At 35.9% G+C, this 22,425-nt stretch overlaps 1 long non-coding RNA gene across 2 annotated transcripts in view; it reads left to right on the top strand.

The window, feature by feature from the left end:
• The window catches only part of LOC141384400 (uncharacterized), a 68,493-nt gene that overhangs the window by 12,611 nt on the left and 33,457 nt on the right, over positions 1-22,425 (top strand). Inside the window, exons 2-3 of one of the 2 annotated variants that reach the window (XR_012405398.1) lie at positions 61-2,250; positions 2,923-3,306. This is a non-coding gene — a long non-coding RNA (uncharacterized lncRNA). Of the gene's footprint in view, positions 1-60; positions 2,251-2,922; positions 3,307-22,425 lie in introns of those variants that run through there. The other variant, XR_012405397.1, reaches the window with a different exon arrangement.

The following is a 22,425-nucleotide window of genomic DNA, read 5'->3' as shown; positions in this document are numbered from 1 at the left end:
TCAGAGATTTGCTAAAAAAAGTGTGTTTTTTTTTTTTTTTTGTCTTGGTTTTATTCACAGGGGTTAAGGAGCTATCTGAGAAGATTAGTTTCTGGTTGTCATTTGAAGGATACCAGTGAATCTGCAGTCCGTGTTGGAATGGGAAGATCATACCACCAGCTTGGAACATTGAATGTAAAGGTTTTGGAAAGAGACCTATGGCCTCTCTGCGATGGTACCACAAGGCGATGCTCACTCACTGACCCGAGGCTCCTGGAGGGGGTGTAGACCTTCAGCAGCAGGTGGAGGTAAGAGGGTGCAGTGGTTGTCCTGTAAGCAAGCATCAATGATTTGAACTTGATCCAAGCTACGACCATTGAACATGAACTTTTAAAGGCATCTTTGGATATCTTTCATTGCTATATAAGCATTTTTCAGATGTTTGCTGAATTGTGAATGTTATTAAAACCTTGACTTTTACAAATTGCGCTAAACATACCGGTTATCGTCCCATGCATAATTTCTACGCATTTTATAAATCAGAGCACCGATCATCGGTCATCATCCAAGAAGAGTTAAACTGCTGTGTTTGGCCAGTGGTGGTCAGTGTCCAGTCTCCTCAGGACAATTGTGCTTGAGTTTGACCGATGATCACCAGCATGATGTCCTGTCACAGTCAGACGGCAGCTTGTCAATGATGGCTAAAAATGTGACAGGAAGAACTTAATATGTGCCCATGGCAAGATGCACAAGGCTTAGAGACAAACCGCAATGCCAAACAAAAGAAAAAAAAAACACAGGGCAAATACATTACATACATAATGGCAGTGTTTGTCGTGATTTAGGTCAGAAAGGGGAGAAAAATATATAAATGAAAACGGAGCTTTTGGGTTGAGGAGAAACCCCCATCGGTCTAACCGTAGGAATGAAACATCACTAAGATTTATTTAGTATCTCGGGTTGCTTCTGGTTTGAAAACTCCTCCAGTGTTTGTTCATCACGCTTTTGTTACTAGGGTGGTCTGGGTGGGTTGCTAATACATTACTACACTGTGGAAAATGTCTGTAAAATTGTCTAAATTTTGTGATACATGATTTATTTTTCCCCCCGTTTATTTATGCTTTTGAATTGAATTATGGGACCTTCATCTTTCTTCAAACAACTTTTAACCTTGAAAAGTAAAAAACAAACAAGCTGATGTTTATTAAAATTTTAATAGTAGTGTTTACAAAATTATGCATTCAGACATTGTCTAAACGTCCACACGTTATTGTTGCTGATGAAATATAACACACAAAATGTGATTTAAATATTTTTCAGTTGCCTAGATATTAATTAGCAGTCATTCAAACATCTTTACCAAAGGTTCTCTACTTGACGGTTGGTCTCGAGCATCTGCCATTTTTGTAGTTTTACACCTTTTTTTTTACCCACATTTGTAGTTCTAATGAAATTCACATCCAACCCGCTATATATTGTGGTCAATGTTAGCAGTACAAATGGTTCTACACTTCGAATTTCTACCAAAATGGTTGACCATCCGGGAATCATTGACATAGGCTACTACAATTAATTTCAAATTTACTACACAATCATTGCTTCTACATCGTTAATGTGTATGAATGAATGAAATTTGGATGTACTACATCTGCCATTTGTCATTATCATGTGACCTACCTGTGTCAGTGGCGTCAATTCACTCGCATTCATGAATTCTTTCACATTGCTTCATCGAATGCGCACTACAGAATCTCGCCGAAAGTAGTAGGTCACCTACGTACTTCTTGCATACTGTTTTCCTAGCATACTATATAGTATAGAAGTATGCACTTTCAGATGCAGCAATACTTTTTCGACGTATTACAGTTTGTGACATACTATTTTTATTTTCCAGTACTATTTAGGACCAATAGCATGTGAATTGTGACGCACTACTGGTATTATTTTGGTTGCTAGATATCATTTTCATTTGTATTGTGATGCAGTTCCCAGAGAAAGGAATAATAAATAAGAAAGCAGTGGGCGTGGCTTGTTTTTCTACTGCGAGCTGATTGGAAATAGTAAAGTAGGCACTTCATTCAGAAAGATCGGGAAAAAGGTTTGGAAGAGTTATTACAACCTAACAGACACCTCCTGCCCATCATTTCTGTTTGTTGTCAAAACTGATAGTTGGAGGGGCGTGGTTAAGTATGTTAGCCATGCCCAAATACCTCATACATAAATAATCTGACCTTTTTTTTTTTATGACACGCACAGATGAACTCATAGTTAGTGAAAATCAAAACTAAGGGTGCTTTCACACCTACACTTTTGTTTCGGAACGTGTCTCGTTTGCCCAGTTAGCGCGGTTCGTTTGGCATATGTGAACAGGGCAATCGCGCTCTGTTCCGCACCAAAGTAATCGCTCCGAGATCGCTTGAATGAGGTGGTCTCGGCTCAATTGAAACGAACCCTGGAGCGGTTCGATTGCAGTGAGAAAGCGATCCGAGCGCGGTCATATCATTGTGTTTTATGGATATGTAATAGGCTTACGGCTATATGAAGAGAGAATTATGAGTATGGCGGGAAGTTTCGCGAGTGTCCGGATGCCCGCAAACGAGTGATGATCTTCCGGTAATCTTGCGTCTCCCTCCCGGTCCTCAAATAGGCATCGTCGCGCACCCTTCTCACCCCTCCCCACCGCATCTCTCCTCAGACACGTTGCGCGCTTGCACCTTGTCAATCACCACCAAACCACCATCTCTCCTGACAGCTTAGCGGGACGCTGCAAAATAAACCCTGACACTCTGTCCAATGTAAGGAGAGTTTACTCACACGTGACTTGTTTTAGCTCTTTTGGTCCGATTAGAAACTTTGCAGTGTGAAAGCGAACCGCTCCAAGAGCAAAGAGCAACAATGTAACAAATGTAATCTCTGTTTCGGAACAACTAAATCGATTCACAGGTGTGAAAGCACCCTATTTGATCTTATTAGCTCAGATTCACCACAGAATTATGAATGTGAGCTAATAAGATCATATAGTTAGTTTTGATTTCATTTGTACTTTAAGATTAATCATAAAGTTGCACCACAAATCAAAGATTCTTAAATGCTGCTCCATAGTTTTCAGCAATTAAAAAAAACACAAATATATAAAAAGATTATGTAGCTAACAAGTGCAGAATGAAAACGAATTGCTCATAGTCACCAAGAAGTGTTCGATAAACATAACATGATTCACACCGGTGTTGTTAAATGTCAGTAGAAAACACTGATGATATCAGAAGTGAAAAATAGGCAGTATGTTGAAATTATGCATATCTCTTTCCAACTTCAGATGGTCTGTTTAAAAAGATAAATAAGAAAAAAAACAAACACGTCCTAGAGATACAGGGTCCTTAGATGAAGTCCATTAAATTATAGTTTCTTTGCCATCTGGCGGAGACTTGGCTGCAGAAGCTGCTGAAAAAAATATCAAACTTCCCGGAGAGAAGAAAGCAGGAATCAAAAGCAACGTTTCATAAAATACACTGAAGAATTAAAAAGCGCCATGAATCCTTAGAGCAAATTACACCCCGGTTCCTGCATACAGTTTTATTAGTGCTCGTGAGGTGTGATTTAGTATACAGACACACTGAGTGTCTGTGTGTGTCACTGTATTGAGTATTTCCTTTAATAATGGCAATAAATTATACAGTGGTTATTGGAGTGAGCCACTGAGAGTTATTACAGACTTTCTCATCGTAAAAAATATTATTTATGCAGCAGAAGTGTCACTTTTTCTTTCAAATGCTAATTAATCAACACAGAAATGTTACCTGCCGCTATGCCATCTGAATCAAGCAGATCTGTATTTCATCTTTTACTTCATAAAAGTCTCAATTTGAGAAGTTTGTGTTGTTAAGCTTTATATTATGCAGATATTTTGAGGAAATCCTAGTGTTTAAAGTTCTGGTTAAGTAAGGCTTTCACACCTAGACCATGTATAAGCATAGACTACCTGTCATAAAAGCACATTCATTGTCCAGCATCTGATAGTTACATCTAATGAACTGTAGGTTTTCTCTACACCGACATCTATATTTTCGTTAGCATTCATTGAGACTTGCAAAATCAAAACACAATGCTTCTTGAGATTAATGAAAGGGAGTTTCCCTATAGTCAACTTGTATTCATGCATAACTCAAACAGCATACACCAAATGATCGATCATAGGATTTAGCAAGTATCAAACGAAGCTCTCATGTGGAGCTTTTAAACATAACATTGCATTAGTTTAATACATGAATATCGAAACCAAAAGACCCATACTGGACCATACTTTGTAGGTGCCAGTATTCTTAACACCCCATTAATGGTATCCAGCAGCTTCATGCTCCTTTTCTTGGACGTGCAGATCTTTCACCCATGAGAAAATCAGTATGTGCGAAACAGGCCTCATCATTCATTTATATATGAATAGATTCCCATTTTATTAACAGTAGCATTCATATTCCTCGCCAGATTCTCATAAAATCAGATAAGCCGTCTATTATTGAATACTTCAGCCCTGTATATATATGATCTGAAACACAGTGGAATACAGTCATGCAGGATTGCATCACACGTGGTTTGCTTTTCCCATCATTGTCTTCAAGTTGTGACCCTAACATGTTGTTTCATGTCGTGAATGTAACGTCTTTGGCTCATGGTTACTGGTGCGTGCCATTTCTGCTTTTCTTCAAGAATCTCTTCTTAACAAAGAAGAGATCTCCTCTTCTCCTCTTTCTTTCTTTCTTTCTTTCTTTCTTTCTTTCTTTCTTTCTTTCTTTCTTTCTTTCTTTCTTTCTTTCTTTCTTTCTTTCTTTCTTTCTTTCTTTCTTTCTTTCTTTCTTTCTTTCTTTCTTTCTTTCTTTCTTTCTTTCTTTCTTTCCATCAAACTGTATTTGTTTTGGCTGGTGGTTAAAATGAATAAAATAATCAATTAAATTAATGAATAAATTAGTGAATTAATGACAATATACACTTTGTTTAGTACAATAAAATAGGTTAGGGAATCTTATGTTTTCTAACTTACATCTTTCTTTCATTCTTTCTTTCTTTCTTTTTTTTCTGTTTGTTCGTTCACCCAACCTTTCTTTCTTCCTGACCTTTTTTTTTCTTTCTTTGGTTTGTGAGTTTTTCATTCGTTTGTTCGTCCTTTTGTCCTTTTTTCATTTGTTCGTTATTTATTTTGTTTGTTTGTTATTTCTTTCGCAGTGATGGGTTCCGGCTGGAAGGGCATCCGCTGCATAAAAGATGTGCTGGATAAGTTGGCGGTTCATTCCCTTGTGGCGACCCTAGATTAATAAAGGCACTAAGCCAAAGAGAAAATGGATGAATTAATGAATAATACTCATTTCTTTCATTTGTTCGTTATTTTTTTCCTTAGTTTATTTTGTTTGTTTCTTCTTTCGTTCGTTCATTTGTTTATTTTTTTAATTCGTTCAATCACTCAGCTGTCAGTTATTTCTTTCGTTTTTCTTTCTTTTGTCCATTCGTTTGTTTCTTTCTTTTGTTTGTTCGTTACTTCTTTTGTTTGTTCAATCTTTCATCTGTCTGTTTTTTCCTTTTTCCTTTTGTTTGTTTTTTCATTGTTTCTTTTGTTCGTTATTTCTTTCTTTCTTATTTCTTTCGTTCATTTGTTTGTTATTTCTTTCGTTCATTTGTTTATTTCTTTTGTTTGTTTGTTATTTATTTTGTTTGTTTGTTCATTATTTCTTTCATTTGTTCATTATTTCTTTCCTTCATTCTTTTGTTCATTATTTATTTTATTTGTTCGTTATTTCTTTCGTTTGTTCAATTGCTCATCTGTGTGTTCTTTCTTTTTTCTTTTTTTGTTTGTTTGTTTGTTCGTTCGTTCGCTTACTCGCCCGCCTGATTGCCCAACCACCCACCCCACTTTCTTTCTTTCTTTCTTTCTTTCTTTCTTTCTTTCTTTCTTTCTTTCTTTCTTTCTTTCTTTCTTTCTTTCTTTCTTTCTTTCTTTCTTTCTTTCTTTCTTTCTTTCTGTCTTTCCTCGTTGATGGGTAAAATGAAGTAATCAATTGAATTAATTGATAAATTAGTGAGTTAATGACAATATATGCTTTGTTTAGTACAATGAAAGGGATTGGGGAATCTTATATGTTTTCTAACTTACATTTAAATATATGTAGGCACATAAAACCATGCGGTTTGTTTTTCCCATCATCGTCTTCAAGTTGTTACCCTAACATGTTTTGCATGTTGTGAACGTAACGTCATTGGCTTATAGTCACCGATGCGTGGCATTTCTGCTTTTTTTGGAGTCGGTTAAAGAGCACGCCTTGAGGGATTTGATCTCCGCATTGTTAAGCGACTACAATGCGAGTTGCGCGCCGTTCGCCTGTCAGTGTGATTGGAAAGACTTCACAGAGGAGAAAGAAGAGAATGACACTGATATTCAAGGAATTTCTCATTTGCATATTACGAGCCTCTGATAACAGAACCTGCATTTCCCCTCCAGCTGTAAAGCGAGCGAGCCAAACTTTAAATGAATTGGCTGATGATGTGGAAGAGTTTGAGTCGGAAACTGAAGTCTTCCACAATTTTAGTTATTCCAGGTTTAGCGGATGTCAACATTAGTTCCACATTGGGTATTTTCTTCTCGCGTTTTTTTAATGCAGAAGGAGGGCGGTCAGTGCACAGGGGCCAGGAGCAATCCTGGAGCGGACATGAATTAAGTGACTTGCTTAAGGGAGAAGCAGACGTCGTGAGAGGAATTGCCTCCAGCGGGATTTGCATTCCCTGAGCATTCCCAATTAAAGTGTATTTCTTAAGCCTCGCACGCCAGGATGATGGCAGTTACTGCTGTTACATCAGATATAATGCATGATACGGCCTCCTAGAATGCAGATAAAATGACTATTATTGGCTCAGAAATACAGTTGAAGTATTAACCCTCCTGAATTATGAGCCCCCCTGTATATGTGTATGTTTACTCCAATTTCTGTTTAACAGAAAGATTTTTTCAACACGTTTCTAAACATAATAGATTTAATAACTCAATTCTGTTAACTGATTAATTTTATCTTTGCCATGATAATAGTACATAATAGAGTACTACACTACCTGACAAAAGTCTTGTCGGCTATCCAAGTTTTAAGAACAACAAATAGTAACTTGACTTCTAGTTGATTGTTCGGTATCAGAAGTGGCTTTTATAAAAGGCAAAGGCCTCTAGATTACGCTTATTTTACCCAAATAAAATATGATCATGCCTTAATTTTTAATTATTTAATTAGGACAGTAAGGTCTGACTTTGTTTAGACAAAAGTCCTGTCACTAAACAGAAATAATATCCAGTATAGAATATAAAGTCATGGTGCAGTGGAAAAAGAGTTAATATTGTGTCTGACTCCATCATGAGCTTTACTGAAATGGCAAAGAAAAGCGTTTATGCAGGACTCCCAGAGTTCATCAAGACTCTTTGAATTCATTTTCAATGCCTTTTCCTGCATCTTACCCCAGACATGCTCAATAATGTTCATGTCTGTTGACTGGGCTGTCCAATCCTGGAGCACCTTGACCTTCTTTGCTTTCAGGAACTTGGATGTAGAGGCTTTAGTATGAGAAGGAGTGCTATCCTGCTAAAGAATTTGCCCTCTGTTGTGGTTTGCAATGTAGTAGGCTGCAAATGTCGTGATACCTCAGGCTGTTGATGTTGCCATCCACTCTGCAGATCTCTTGCACGCCCCATACCGAATGTAACCCCAAACCATGATTTTCCTTCACCAAACTTAACTGATTTATGTGAGTCTTGGGTCCATTTGGGTATCAATAGGTCTTCTGCAGTATTTGTGATGATTGGGATGCCACTTTTGCAAATGATCAACTGGAAATCAAAGTATTATTTGTTGCTTTTACTACTGGGATCAACGACAAGACTTTTGTCAGATAGTCTAGACATTTTTTAAGATACTAGTATTCAGCTAAAAGTGCAATTTAAAGGCTTTACTAGGTTAATTAGGGAAGTTAGGGTAATCAAAAAAACTGTGGGTTTTTTCAGCAGACAAACGAAAAAAGAAAAAAAAACATTGCTTAAGGGGCTAATAATATTGAAAAATGAATAAAACATTAAAATAGCTTTTATTAAATAAATAAAAGTGGCTTAAAATAAATGAAAACTGCTTTCATTCTAGCCAAAATAAAACAAATAAGATTTTTCTAGAAGTAAAAATATTATATGAAATATTGTGAAATATTCCTTGCTCTGTTAAGCATAATTTGGAAAATATTTAAAAAAAAGGAGAAATAAATCACAAGAGAGCTAATCATTTTACTTCCTCTGTAAATCCTTTCGCTTGTTTATGGAAAGAGGCTGCTGCAAACGCCACAACAACATCGGCTAAAAGGATATTAACATTTCACGCTCGCCTTATTATGAATGACTGTTATCTTTACTTTCGGAGGATAGTCATGATATACTATATTTCCTTTTTTTTTTTTTTTTTTTTTTTTTTAATAATGGCAGTGAATCATCACTCCAGAACCTCACCAACACAAGCAGCACAGAGACCGTGGGTGGTTTATAACCACAAGAAAAGACAAAGGTCCGTATTTGCAAAGAAAACAAGAAGATATGGCCAAGTACTGTACATTTGCATTTCCTCCAGGAAATGGCAGCGCTTGCAAGGGCGCCAAATGAATAGTGCTGGAGATTTAGGTTCGTTTAGATTTCAGGCTTTTGCGTTTCTGAGCTCAGAAATAAAATGCTGCATGGAAATGTTTTGTTTTCTTTTGGCGGAAATACTGCTATACGGGCGGCTGTAAATGATGGGATGTGTGTATATCCATATATGCAAGGAAAACAAATGCAAATTGCTTTTTGGTTTTCACAGTTGTGACTTTTTGAAAACATTTATTAGGGCCTTTTTGGAGCCAAGTGCATGTACAGGCTGTGTGTGTTTGTGTGTGTATGTTTTCATATCCTGGTGGGGACTTCAACTCAAATACAAACACATTCATGGGGACTTGTCAGCATGGGGACGACAATTGAGGTCCCCATGAGTAAACATGCTTATTAATCACACAGAATGGGTTATTTTGCAAATGTAAAATTCTAGATTGTTTGTGAGGTTTGGGCTTAGGGGGGTAGAGTTGGGGTAGAGAATTTACGGTTTGTACAGTAGAAACATCATTATTCCCATATTGAGATGTGTGTGTGTGTGTGTGTGTGTGTGTGTGTGTGTGTGTGTGTGTGTGTGTGTGTGTGTGTGTCTGTGTGTGTGTGTGTGTGTGTGTGTGTGTGTGTGTGTGTGTGTGTGTGTGTGTGTGTGTGTGTGTGTGTGGTGTGTGTGTGTGTGTGTGTGTGTGTGTGTGTGTGTGTGTGTGTGTTCCAAAAACAGTACGTGCACAACATACTGACTGTTTTAATTACTGCATGGAATCCAGTTTGACACTTTTATATATCATACAACTTTACATCCCGAGACTATTATTTTAGGCCATATGGTTCCTGCTGACTAATACAAAGTTTTATTCTGCTGAATAAAACTTTTCTGGATATATTTTTCATAAAGCACACCTCCTATCCAATAATCACAAGAAATAAATAATATCATCTTTCAAATTCTGTTCATCTTATAAAGAAACTTCCACTTCTTTCTTTCTTTCCACCCCATCCTTCAATCTTTCTTCTGTCCGTCCGTCCGTTTGTCCTTTCTTTTATTTGTTTGTTAATTCGTTTATTATTTATTTCGTTAGTTTGCTATTTCTTGTGTTTGTTCGTTGTTTCTTTCGTTTGTTTGTTATGTTTTTCATTTGTTCGTTTGTTCATTATTTATTTTGTTGGTTATTTCTATCATTTGTTTGTTATTTATTTAGTTTGTTCGTTCGCTATTTCTTTCAATCGCTCATCCATCTGTTCTTTTCTTTCTTTCTTTCTTTCTTTCTTTCTTTCTTTTCTTTTGTGCATTTGTTTGTTATTTCTTTTTCTAGTTTGTTTTTGTTTGTTTTTTCTTTCATTTGTTTGTTTGTTTATTTCTTTCATTTGTTCGTTATTTCTTTCCTTCATTAGTTTGTTCATTATTTCTTTTGTTTGTTTACTTCTTTCATTTGTTTATTTCTTTGCTTCGTTCCTTTGTTCATAATTTTTTGTTTGTTCATTATTTTTTTCGTTTATTCATTTGCTAGTTATTTATTTATTTCATTTGTTAGTTCACTTGCTCATCAGTCTTTCTTTTTTCTTTCTTTTGTTTGTTTGTTTGTTCGTTATTACTTTCATTTGTTCATTATTTCTTTCCTTCGTTCATTTGTTTATTATTTCTTTTGTTTGTTCGTTATTTATGTAGTTTGTTATTTCTTTCGTTCATTTGTTTGTTTGTTTGTTTGTTTGTTTGTTTCTTTGTTTCTTTCTTTCTTTCTTTCTTTCTTTCTTTCTTTCTTTCTTTCTTTCTTTCTTTCTTTCTTCCTTCCTTCCTTCCTTCCTTCCTTCCTTCCTTCCATTAACCTGTATTTGTTTAGGCTGGTGGTTAAAATAAATGAAATAATCAATTAAATTAATTAATAAATTAGTGAATTAGCGACAATATACACTTTGTTTAGTACAATGAAAGGGGTTAGGGAATCTTGTTTTCTAACTTACATTTAAATATTTGTAGGTACATAAAACCATAGATTTTATGTATATTATCTAGCTTATCATGACACAGATGTAGAAATAATAGCTCACATTATAGTTTGCACATCAACATTGCCACTTTTTACACATGAAGTGGAATTTCTGAGCAATCAGACCAAAGAAAAAATTGGCAGAAAAACAACATTTCATTGCTTCTTTGTGCTTTTGTGAATATACAGAGAATCAGACTGGTTTTTAAAGAATGTTTTAAACCTCTATGGCTCTAGACTAATAATAAAAAGGTTTTTATTTTTAAAGAACTCGACTGCTTTTTGTAAAACAGCCATTCCTTTTGATGCACAACATGAAGTATGAATTACTCCTGTAAATCTGTGATTGAAAAACAAGATAAATACAAGGGGAAGCATAAAGATCATGGACAACCGTGATCAGATGGAAAGCTTTGATCATATTAGTATCGATCAGTTCTGGATTACACTAACTCTCAATGGAGCTGTGTGCTGAATGATTTAGTTTTCGAGGGTGAAATCAGACTAGTTCAGGTTTGTGGTATAAAGTATTTGTAATGTCTTGCTTTGTGGTTAACAAAGTATCCCTAATTCATGAATGCACAGCAGCACTTCATCCCCTTTAGTGAACAGAAACAATTTTTCTCTCTCTTGTCTTGTTTTTGTCAGATTTTAGTGAATTGTAGAATTATATTCCAGCATATGTTTTACGCAGCAAATGCCCTTCCAGCCGCAACCCAGTACTGGGAAACACCCATACACACTCATTCACACACAAACTTATACACTATGGACAGTTCAGCTTACCCAATTCCCCTATCACACGTGTTTGGACTTGTGGGTGAAACCGGAGCACCCGGAGGAAACCCATGCCAACACTGGGAGAACATGCAAACTCCTCACAGAAATGCCAACTGGCCCATCCGAGACTCAAGCCAGTGACCTTCTTGCTGTGAGGCGACAGTGCTAACCACTAAGCCACCGTGCCAACCTTTTAAATATTCTGTTTAAAATAATATTAATAATCAAACTAGGAATGCAACCCTTTAAAAGGGGTGATTTTGCAGAGCTCATACCCACTCTTTCTTTATATTTGCCACTGTGTAAATCTCTAGATCAACGTTTTGATGATATTAGTATCGATCAGCTTTGGATTACACTAACTCTCTATGGAGCCGTTTGTTGAATGATTTAGCTTCAGAGTGTACAACTAGACTACACTAAAATAAATAAACAAATAAAAAAAATAAGTCCCAGTACTGGGTTGCAGCATATGCTGGATAAGTTGGGCAGTCATTCTGCTGTGGGGACCCCTGATGAATAAATGTACTAGGCAGAAAGGAAATTAACGAATCTATATAAATATATAAACGAATGAATGTATGAATATATTAATGAATGAATGATTTTTTTTTTTTTTTTCGCGCTGCCATCTTGCCTGAAGTTAAAATGAATGAATGAATGAATGAACGAACGAATGAATAAATAAAGTTGAAAAAGGAACTTATAGAATTACTTTTTAAATTGTATTTATTATTGAACACTGTAGTAAATTAAGTCGAGAACTCTATTCTTTTGGGTCTAAAAGTTAAAAGTAACTTTTCTTTCATTCGTTAGTTCACTCGCTCATCAGTCTGTTCTTTCTTTTTTTCTTTCTTTTGTTTGTTTGTTTGCTATTTCATTCTTTTGTTAATTATTTTTTCCTTTGTTTGTTCATTATTTCTTTTGTTTGTTCTGTATTTTTTCGTTTACTCGTTATTTCTTTAGTTCGTTAGTTCACTCGCTCGTCTGTCTGTTCTTTCTTTCTCTTTTCTTTCTTTTGTTTATTAATTCGTTCAAAAGTTTTCTCTTTTCAGTGCACTAAAAATATGCAAAATAATTTAAAAAATACATTTATTAAACTTAATTTATTATTAAACACTGTAATAAATTAAGTTGAAAAAACAAAACTAAATTATTTTGGGTGTAACCATTTGAAGTAACTTGTTCAAGTTCTCCCTTTAGACAGTGTATAGTTGTGATTTGTGGTAAACAAATATTCCTAATGCCTTTTTATTACCTTTTACAGTGCACTGTAGAATTTTTTTTTTTTATAAATATCTAAACGTATCTTAAAAATGTGATTTCTTTCAACTTATCTTATTACAGTGAGTGTTCAATCATAAATAAGTGCGGATAAAGTTTATAAAGTAATTTATAAACTAATTTCGAGAAGATCACATGCTTATGATTGATCACAGCTGGTTCTGCATCAACTTCACAGATTGCGCAAATCATATGAATACTAACTCACTATAAACAGCCATAATTGTTTTCACTCCAGTCATCTTCGTCTCGAAGAATCCCCCCTTCCACCTCTACTCCTCTCCCTTCTCCCTTATAGGGCAGCCCAGTGGTTAGCACCGTTGCCTCACAGCAAGAACACCACTGGTTCGAGCACTTATCGGGCCAGTTTGCATGTTCTCCCCGTGGTTGTGTGGGTTTTTCCTGGGTTTGGACTCTTGGGGAAACCAGAGCACCCAGAGGAAAACCATGCCAACACGGGGAGTACATGCAAACTCTACATAGAAATGCCAACTGACCCAGCCGGACTCGAACCAGTGATCTTCTTGCTGTGAGGTGACAGCGCTAACCACTTAGCTACCATTCTGCCCTTTGAGTCTAACAAATTGAAGTAATTTAAGTGAGTTTGTGGTGAACACAGTATCCCTAATTCCTTCACAGCATCACTTCATCCCCTTTAGTGAACAGAAACTTTCTCCCTCTATTTTTTTTCCCTGACATTAGTGAATTACAGTCTTAGAGAAGCAATAACCACAATATACCATGAAGGCGGTTGTGTGCTTTCTGTAAAATCTCGATTATTTAGGCCAACCGCACACACATATACACACACATACACACATACACATACACACACACACTCAGCAATTGGCTCCCTTGAGATCTTTTTGTCACTTACCTCTCAGGATGCTCGACATCAATAAACACGTCTCTTTCACTCAGCACACTGTCGCTTGTATTTGCAAGCCAAGCCCTTCTACTACTGTGAAGCGGCGGGATCCATCACAAAAATATGAGTCACCCCCTCCGCCGGCGCTCCGCAGTCCTGACACCAACAAAACAGCCTCAAAATCTCATATCAAAACTCCAACTCTTGAACTCTAGCGTGCTTCGCCTTGAGTTTTGCATGCAATACAAACTAGTGCGGCATGACTAAATGTTATCAGCGCCTGCCTTCATACTGACTAAACAGATTTTGGCCGCATATCAATAACACTGATCTCTAAACAAAACCACTTTATGTAGAACATTATACACCGCGGATATTGAGACAGGGGAAAACTAAATATTATGTCATCATCTACTCATCACACAGTTTTTGTATACAGTAATATGTTTCATCTGTAGGACAATTTCATCTGTTTTATCTGTTACATATGTTTTTTTTGTAAGGTCCTATTTATTTATGTGTTGATTTATTCAATATCATGACAAAAACAACAACAAAATAATAATCAAAATAATAAAAAATAAATAAAAATTATTATTATTATTATTATTATTAAAATCAATCACTTGTTTTAAATTATTATTATTATTATTATTATTATTATTATTATTATTATAATAATAATAATAATTATTATTATTATTATTATTATTATCAAAAACTAATTTATTTTATTGTGCACCCAATTATTTAAATTTAAATAATAATTATGACAAATTTATGATAATAATAATAATAATAATAATAATAATAATAATTATTATTATTATTATTATTATTATTATTATTATTTATTGTTATTATCAATAATATTTTATTGGGAAATTGTTAATCTTTATTTCATAATTTTTATTATTTTTTCTTGACCTATGATGGTGATGATAATAATAATAATCATAATAATAATAATAATAATAATAATAATAATAATAATAATAATAATAATAATATTATTATTATTATTATTATTACTATTAGTATAAAAAAAAATTCTTTTATTATGCAATCATTCGTTTTTTTATTTAGTTATTTATATTAATTGTAATGTTTTATTTATCATTATAAAAATCTATAACTTTTAGTTTCATTCTTTCTCTTTTTTTCATTATCTAGGCCAACTGCACATACACACACACACACACACACACACACACACACACACACACACACACACACACATACTCAACCACTCAGCATATCTGTTTGCCACTTACCTCTCAGGATGCTCGAGTCAATAATATTATACATTAATAAATTATATAGATTTTATTATATATAAAATTGATTATATTATATAATAATTAGGTTTTATTTTTATTGTTTATATTTTTATTATTATTAATAATGAGGTTTTATTATTATTATTATTGTTATTATCAATTACATTGTTTTATTATAAATTATTATATTTTTTCATAATTTATATGAATTTTTCTTGACAATGACAATAATAGGAAAGTAATTGTAGAGAAAGTTATTTAAGTGAAAGTTAAGTTAGTTAAGTGAAATAGTTATTTATATTAATTTGTTTTTGAGAATGCCAATTATAATAGCAATATTAATAATAATAATAAAAATAATAATAATAATAATAATAATAATAATAATAATAATAATAATAATAATAATTGTTGTTGTTGTTAATATTAAGCAACTAATCGAAAGAGCTATCTATCCATGTAGCTGCTTGTCAATAAATATATATTCAGTATTATGGAACAATTAGAACCCTCTGAACTAATGTAAAAAGCCACACATCATCTAAAATGTTGTATTCAGAATACATCACTTACAACTTATTTTTTGAAGTCACATGAAACCTCAATGCTCATTAAGCCATTAAAATTGTTGTTTATTACAAACTAGAAATGCAACCTTTGAAACAGGGATCATTTTGCACAGCTCATGCCCACTCACTTCACCTGTGCGACTCAGTTAATCTCTACATCTTTTGTATGCACGAGGTAAACTTCATCTGTAATACGTCTGCCCTCATTCTCCATCTAATTGGCTTTGATTTAACATTTCCTACACTAATAATGGCTGTCACACTTTGGTGCAGATACTCGCTCCTTTCATCCACAGCTAATTAGCACCGAGATCAATCGCAAATAATATAGTAGACATCTTTGATTACATGACGAATACAGTACATATCGTGTGCTTACAAATACGGCAGAAACAAAAACAGATGTGAGAGCTGAAAGAAACGGCATCAATTAAACCAGCACACCTTGCGCTAATGTGCTTTTTCCCCCCCGAGGAAGTCACTAAAGTGGAGTTTATAGCATGACCGAAGCAGTCAGGTGCTGCGAATCAATTATGACCACATGTGTAGCCTCGAGACGCCGATGTGAGAAGCCTTTTCCTTTCTGAATGGAGATGCAGGAGAAACGGTCCCTATTTTTTTTTGCTTTTAATATGTGAAATAATTGTGCCTGCTGAGGAGTTTCACTTAAACTAATTGCTTTTTCGCTGCTCTGCTCGATTGTAATGGAGGCATAAGAGTAGACAAAGCTTGAAGCTGTAATTGTAACACAATGCCCAAGACTTTTCCCCCTCAGTAGCCGGGGTAAATGTAGGGTAGGTCTGGTGCATTTATGCATTATGAAGTAGAACAGGCAGGAAACATGTGGAAGCGTGTGTCTTGTGTCTTGACTGCTTAATGCCATTATCTTTTCATGAAATGGATTAAGCTCGCATTGTGAACACATTCTAGTTGAGTGAACTTTAAAAGCTGATCTATAATCTTGAGGCTTGCTTGAATCAAACATTTTATTTCGGCGTAATTTTGTATGCGGCGTAATTAATTATTCGTTTTATTTTTACTCGCATTTAAAAGGAAGGCGGCATGGTGACTCAGTGGTCAGCACTGTCACCTCACAGCAAGAAGGTTGCTGGTTCAATCCAGCTGGCATTTCTGTTTTCTTCGGGTGCTCCGGTTTCCCCCACAGTCCAAAGACATCCGGTATAGTTGAATTTGGTAAACAAAATTGACCGTAGTGAGAATGTATGGGCGTTTCCCAGTTCTGGGTTGCAGCTGGAAGGGTATCCGCTATATAAAACATATGCTGGAATAGTTGGCGGTCCATTCCACTGTGGTGACCTCTGACGATTAAGCGACTAAGCCAAAGGAAAATTAATGAATGACTGATATTAAAATGAAATATATGTTTATTTATATAGACCTTTTTCATGGCTGCTGCATGGAGGGCGCCATAGCGACCAGCGTGTTCCGGTAGAATGCTAAAAACTTCCGTTTACAGTGTGTACAACTGGTAATTTGCGCTCCGAAAATGGGTTTCAATATTTTTTTTAATGGATAACAGAGTGTTTTTGTGACACACAACTTATAAATGTGTCTGTTAAAGCCGTTATAATCTGTCACATGTGGTTCAAGCGCGTCAGAAATACGAGAAAAACGTTCTCCTAGTTCACGTGTCTGCCGTCAGAAATACAAGGTGTTTGTGCATTCCCGGCCTGTCAGCTGTTAGCTCAGTGGCTCTTTAACACACACACACACACACACAGAGAGAAAGAGAGAGAGAAAAAAAAACAGAGTAATGTTACTGGTAGAGGTCTGCAATAAATTTCCGAATAAATCGCGGGAGTGGTCGGTAACGGGTTTAATTTGGGACGGGAGCGGGCTGTCTAGCAATATCGCGGATATTGCTATGCGAATGAGAGAGAGAGAGCGAGCGAGTTGGTGCTTGTGTATGTGTATGTTACATTTTGGTGAACTACATTTGTTTGGGCTGGTTATATATTTGAAATAACGAGAAAATGTTGACTTTAGCGATGACGAGGCTTCATTTAAACTGCAGAAGGTGCCGTCTGACAACGAGGGGAAAATGCCTGACAGCAGCTGTTTTCCATCCTATTAGATCGCATTTCTTTAAATGATCAGTCCAGGAGATGCTGCTGATGGACAACAGTATTAGTTCAAAGAGGATAAAAGCAGGTAAAATAGATTAAAACTATCGTTTCAAAGCTGTCCAAATGTGACTGTTTACACGCATCAGCTGCCGACCAGAAGTTCTTCGCATTCTGGGTAGCATAATGGGTAATTTTGCGTTCCAAGAAAAAGGTCTGTAGCACAATAACCAGGGCTCGACCTTAACTTTTTTTTATCACGAGCCTCTGCGGCTAGTAGTTTTCCAACATTACTAGCCACTCTGCATTAGATATGTCAGTAATATGTACCCTTAACAGGGCTCGAAATTGAGACCATTTTGGTCGCATATGCGCCCGAAATTTCATCTATGCGACCTCAAAATATATATGGGAGCATTTCTGCGAGTGCTCAAAACTGTTGTGTGCGACCAGTTTTTACTGTAAAATGTTCACCACATGCGCGGATTCGGGAGACATTTACGCAGAATGCATCTCTAAGCTCTTTGTCCGCACTTAAAACGCGAAACGCAGCGCTCAGGAATGGTTTAAAACAGTTGTCATGTCAACTTGCTGCAGTAAACAAATCCAAGTCCGTAATGCTTGCCCCGCCTTCACGCTCTTCTTATTGACCCACCACTGCTCTAGCACTGAACGCGAATGATTGGTTAATATCAGCTGTCAATCACTCAGTGCATTCTGGCTTCGGATGACAAAGAGCTACTACCGCGAAAAACTAAAGCACTGAAGATTAGAATGGTTAACACTGACAGATTTTGTTTTAGAAACCAGGGCATCTAAAGTTACAAATAATGACATCTTACTAGTGATCATGTGCTGAATGTTAGTCCACCATCTACACTTTTTCAAGAGTAAAAGACTTCCAGTGGCTTCAAGTCCGCTATGAAAAGTCAGTGGGATGGAATTTTCAGGTAACTGCTTGCCACATCTAGCACGAGAGCTTCTGTTTAATCCTTCATATAATCGCCAGATGCTGTCCGCCGTGCTAGTGGCAGATATATGTCAAATTACACCACGTACACTATCGCAAACGGGCTTGCACTGAGTAAACTTACATCGCTACTCCTAAAAAGACAGATATTGCTATTAACATGTATGCATATAGTAAGGTACAGTATGTGTCAAAAGCATCAGTGCAATATCAGACAGCACTTGTGAGAACAGCACAGTTATACCGTTAACAGATTCATTCAAGCAGTGCGTGCAGGGCCGGTGAGCGCTCCGTGCTTTGGTCACTCAGTTATGTTATAAAATGTATTTTCTTGTGATAACGGGATTTCGTTGAGACATATTTTCCTCACGCTTGCATATATATATATATATATATATATATATATATATATATATATATATATATATATATATATATATATATATATTATTTTTATTTATTTATATATATATATATATATATATATATATATATATATATATATATATATATATATATATATATATATATATATATATATATATTGCTTGTTAGTTTGATTAGTGTTGATTTCAAATACAATAAATATGTTTGTATAAAACTTGTAGTAACGGTGCTCATAATTGGTGGGTGCGACTAAATTTTGGCTGATGCGCCTAACTTTTTAAAGTTAGGAGCACCAGTGCTACCAAGCAAAAAAGTTAATTTCGAGCCCTGCTTAAGGTATTGATATGGACCTTTTAGGTACAAATTTGTACCTTTTGAAAAGGCACCACCCCAGTGACAGCGCATGTACCATTATTTCTGAGAGTGTAGAGTGTCAGAGTTTGCACCAGCCTTACTTTTTAGGATGAAAATGCAGGACTGCAGTTGTGGTGTTTGATGGCCAGTCCCACAGTACAAACTTCATGTGGACATGAGGTCTTGCGAACTTGCAAAGCCTGCTGCATCCCCACAAGACGGAAGACCATAGTGTTGAATCGTAAAGTGTCTCTTTCATCATTTTAGCTTTCAAGCAAGTGATCATCACATCCCCGTTGTGTCCGCTTGCACACTGTGACGAGCACCAACTTACCTGACAGTCAAAAAAAAAACGTCATCATGAGAGTGTGATATCAAGAACAGCTCCCACTGGAGTGGAGTTAGTTTGGGTTGTTGGAGCTGCCTAAATTTGAAACATCCTTCAGTGTTGACATCTGTATTGAACTGACTCAATCTGATAAACAACACTGATGTCTATGTGGAACTGCTTAATGCTTTATTGAATTTTTTATACTGCTATACAGGGGCGTAACGTCTACTGGGGACATTTCTCCTTCCACTTTTTGAAATCCATTTTTTTGTGCCTAACCCCGTCCTCCCCCCACACACTTTTTATATTTTTATTAAACCGGGTGTCATCATCGACGTGGAAAACAGTGGCCGAACAGGACAGAGAGAGAGTCTGCTTTTTTTTTTTTTTTAGCAATAACTTTAAGCATAATTAAAAAATAACTAAGTGAAAAATTCAGAGAACATTTTTTTTATATACAGTATATAAAAATTAATTCTCAGAATTTTTGACTGAGTTATTTTTTATTATGCATTTTAATTATGCACAGTCATTGTATGTCCAGTGTTTTCAGCTGTGACGTGACCGGAGCGATCGTTGCTATCTAGTCTCATTCAACCGTATGGCCTTTGCCAGAAGCTGCACTGTTCTCCCGTATAGGCCTCTTTATAGAGGAGCTGTGACGCCCACAAATTAGATAAAAATACGCCGGAAATCGTTTGTCTCCATAACGCCTCCCAACCCTACCACCACCCAATTTCTCAATTTAAAGTTATACACTTGCTGCTATTTACCGTATATAATTTGTATGTATCTTCATAAAGCTCAACACATTCTGTATTGTACTGCAAAGCACTGCAGGCCTAAAAACTAGTACAGCCAAATTTATATGTTATAGAAAAATATTAAATGCAAATTAAAAAAGAGGAAAAATCAAGAGAAGCAAAAATAAGGAAAACTTTTGTTGACATTTTGTAGGTTGTAATTTATTTTTGCAATATTTTGCTTGAATTAAATTGTGTTATTTTTTTAATTTCTAAATATGTTTGGTGACGGCGAGGCAGTGGCGCAGTAGGTAGTGCTGTCGCCTCACAGCAAGAAGGTCGCTGGGTTGTTGGTTCGAACCTCGGCTTAGTTGGTGTTTCTGTGTGGAGTTTGCATGTTCTCCCTGCCTTCGCGTGGGTTTCCTCCGGGTGCTCCGGTTTCCCCCACAGTCCAAAGACATGCGGTACAGGTGAATTGGGTAGGCTAAATTGTCCTTAGTGTATGAGTTTGTGTGTGAATGTTTCCCAGAGATGGGTTGTGGCTGGAAGGGCATCCGCTGCGTAAAAACTTGCTGGATAAGTTGGTGGTTCATTCCGCTGTGGTGACCCCGGATTAATAAAGGGACTAAGCCGACAAAAAAATGAATGAATGAATGAATGAATGTTTGGTGACTAAAATATTATTTTCAGAAATATATCTGTTTAATATAACAGTTTTGATTAAATACACCAAAATACATTGCCTAATATCACTGAGAATAAGATGAAACAATTTATTTTCAAAATGGGGTGTACTCGATTATGCTGAGCACTGTAAATGTATAGTGTATCAAGGCATTCATAATGCATACATGTGAATGTAGATTGACTTATGGTGGAATAATCCTCTGAAGTCAACATTGTGCGCTAAAAACAGTTTAAAATGTCTAAAAAAAAAACAATTCTGTCTCTTTAAACAGAACCTGTGATCTACTCAGCTGCATTTTTTTTGGCTTTGAAAGAGAAAATTCACCATTGAAGATGCTAATCCGATTCCAATGAATACTTGGGTTGCATTACGAAACCATAGCTAGAAGCGTCTGCATTAACATACTTGACTGATTAATTACTTTGGGGATGCATTTTATTTATTTTATTGTGAGCTTTCTACGTCAGCATATTGTGTCATATTGCTGCTGTTATCATTTAATAAAAGCAACAAGCCTCTTGAGGTCGACTTTGAATTTTCCACTTGGCACATTACACCCCTCAACCATGTTAAAATTACTGTAACGTACGGCTTCTCCGGGCCCCCCTCGCTTAATGTATTCCCATGTTGAGCAGGGAAATTAATGCGTACATTTCCCGGAGGTTCTCCGCGATTGGAGCAGAACCCGCCGTATCAATTAGACGGTGAATTATATTGGCACTGGGTTGCATCAGCCGTCATCCCACCGGCTCGTCTTTGCTTCGTCTGACAGGCTTGACATTGATATTCATGACGAGCCGTGGTCACTCAGATCCAGGCTGGGGAATAAATGCAAAAAGTTTGCCGAGATGTGCGCTTGTCAGGGTTTGGCATCAAAGTGCCCTTGAAGTGTACATCACACAAGGATCTATGTGTCAACAGAGGTCAAAAAAAAAAAAAGCTTGCACATGCACACAAACATCTAGTCTGATCTCGCATGTGTTCGTCCCCCGTGCAGCAGCACCAGTGTCTTAAAATTGACCCGCTGTCAGAGGGTTCAGGTCATCCCAGCATGCTTTTTTGCATGTCTTGCAACACATTTCGTCTCCCAAAGCACCTGGAGTTTGTTGAAAAAGGTCACCAAAGCCTGAACGACATGCACAATTTATTGTGACGCTAACTTTCTGCTAGAGCTGCACAAAATTGAAAAAAATCATTTAATAATTTAATTTTCATTTAATTTTTATTTATATTTTAATAAATTTAAGTAATAAATATGGCTGTCAAGCCAGGATCTTGGTTTATTGTGGGTGTGTTGTTTACATGAAGAAATCTGTGTTACAAGTTAAACAAAAATTATAATAAACAATTATATTTTGAATTTGAATAGTTTTTGTCTTGTGTTTACATTAATTTTACATTTGAATAGCCAAAATTATAAGTTTCAGTCTTTTAAATGTGATTAATAGCGATTAATTGCAAAAAAAAGTGTGATTAATT

The sequence above is a fragment of the Danio rerio genome, chromosome 1 (genome assembly GCF_049306965.1).
Source record: "Danio rerio strain Tuebingen ecotype United States chromosome 1, GRCz12tu, whole genome shotgun sequence".
NCBI classification, from domain to species: domain Eukaryota; kingdom Metazoa; phylum Chordata; class Actinopteri; order Cypriniformes; family Danionidae; genus Danio; species Danio rerio.
The sequence above is the reverse complement of the archived record's forward strand: the minus strand, read 5'-3'. Positions and strand labels throughout refer to the sequence as shown.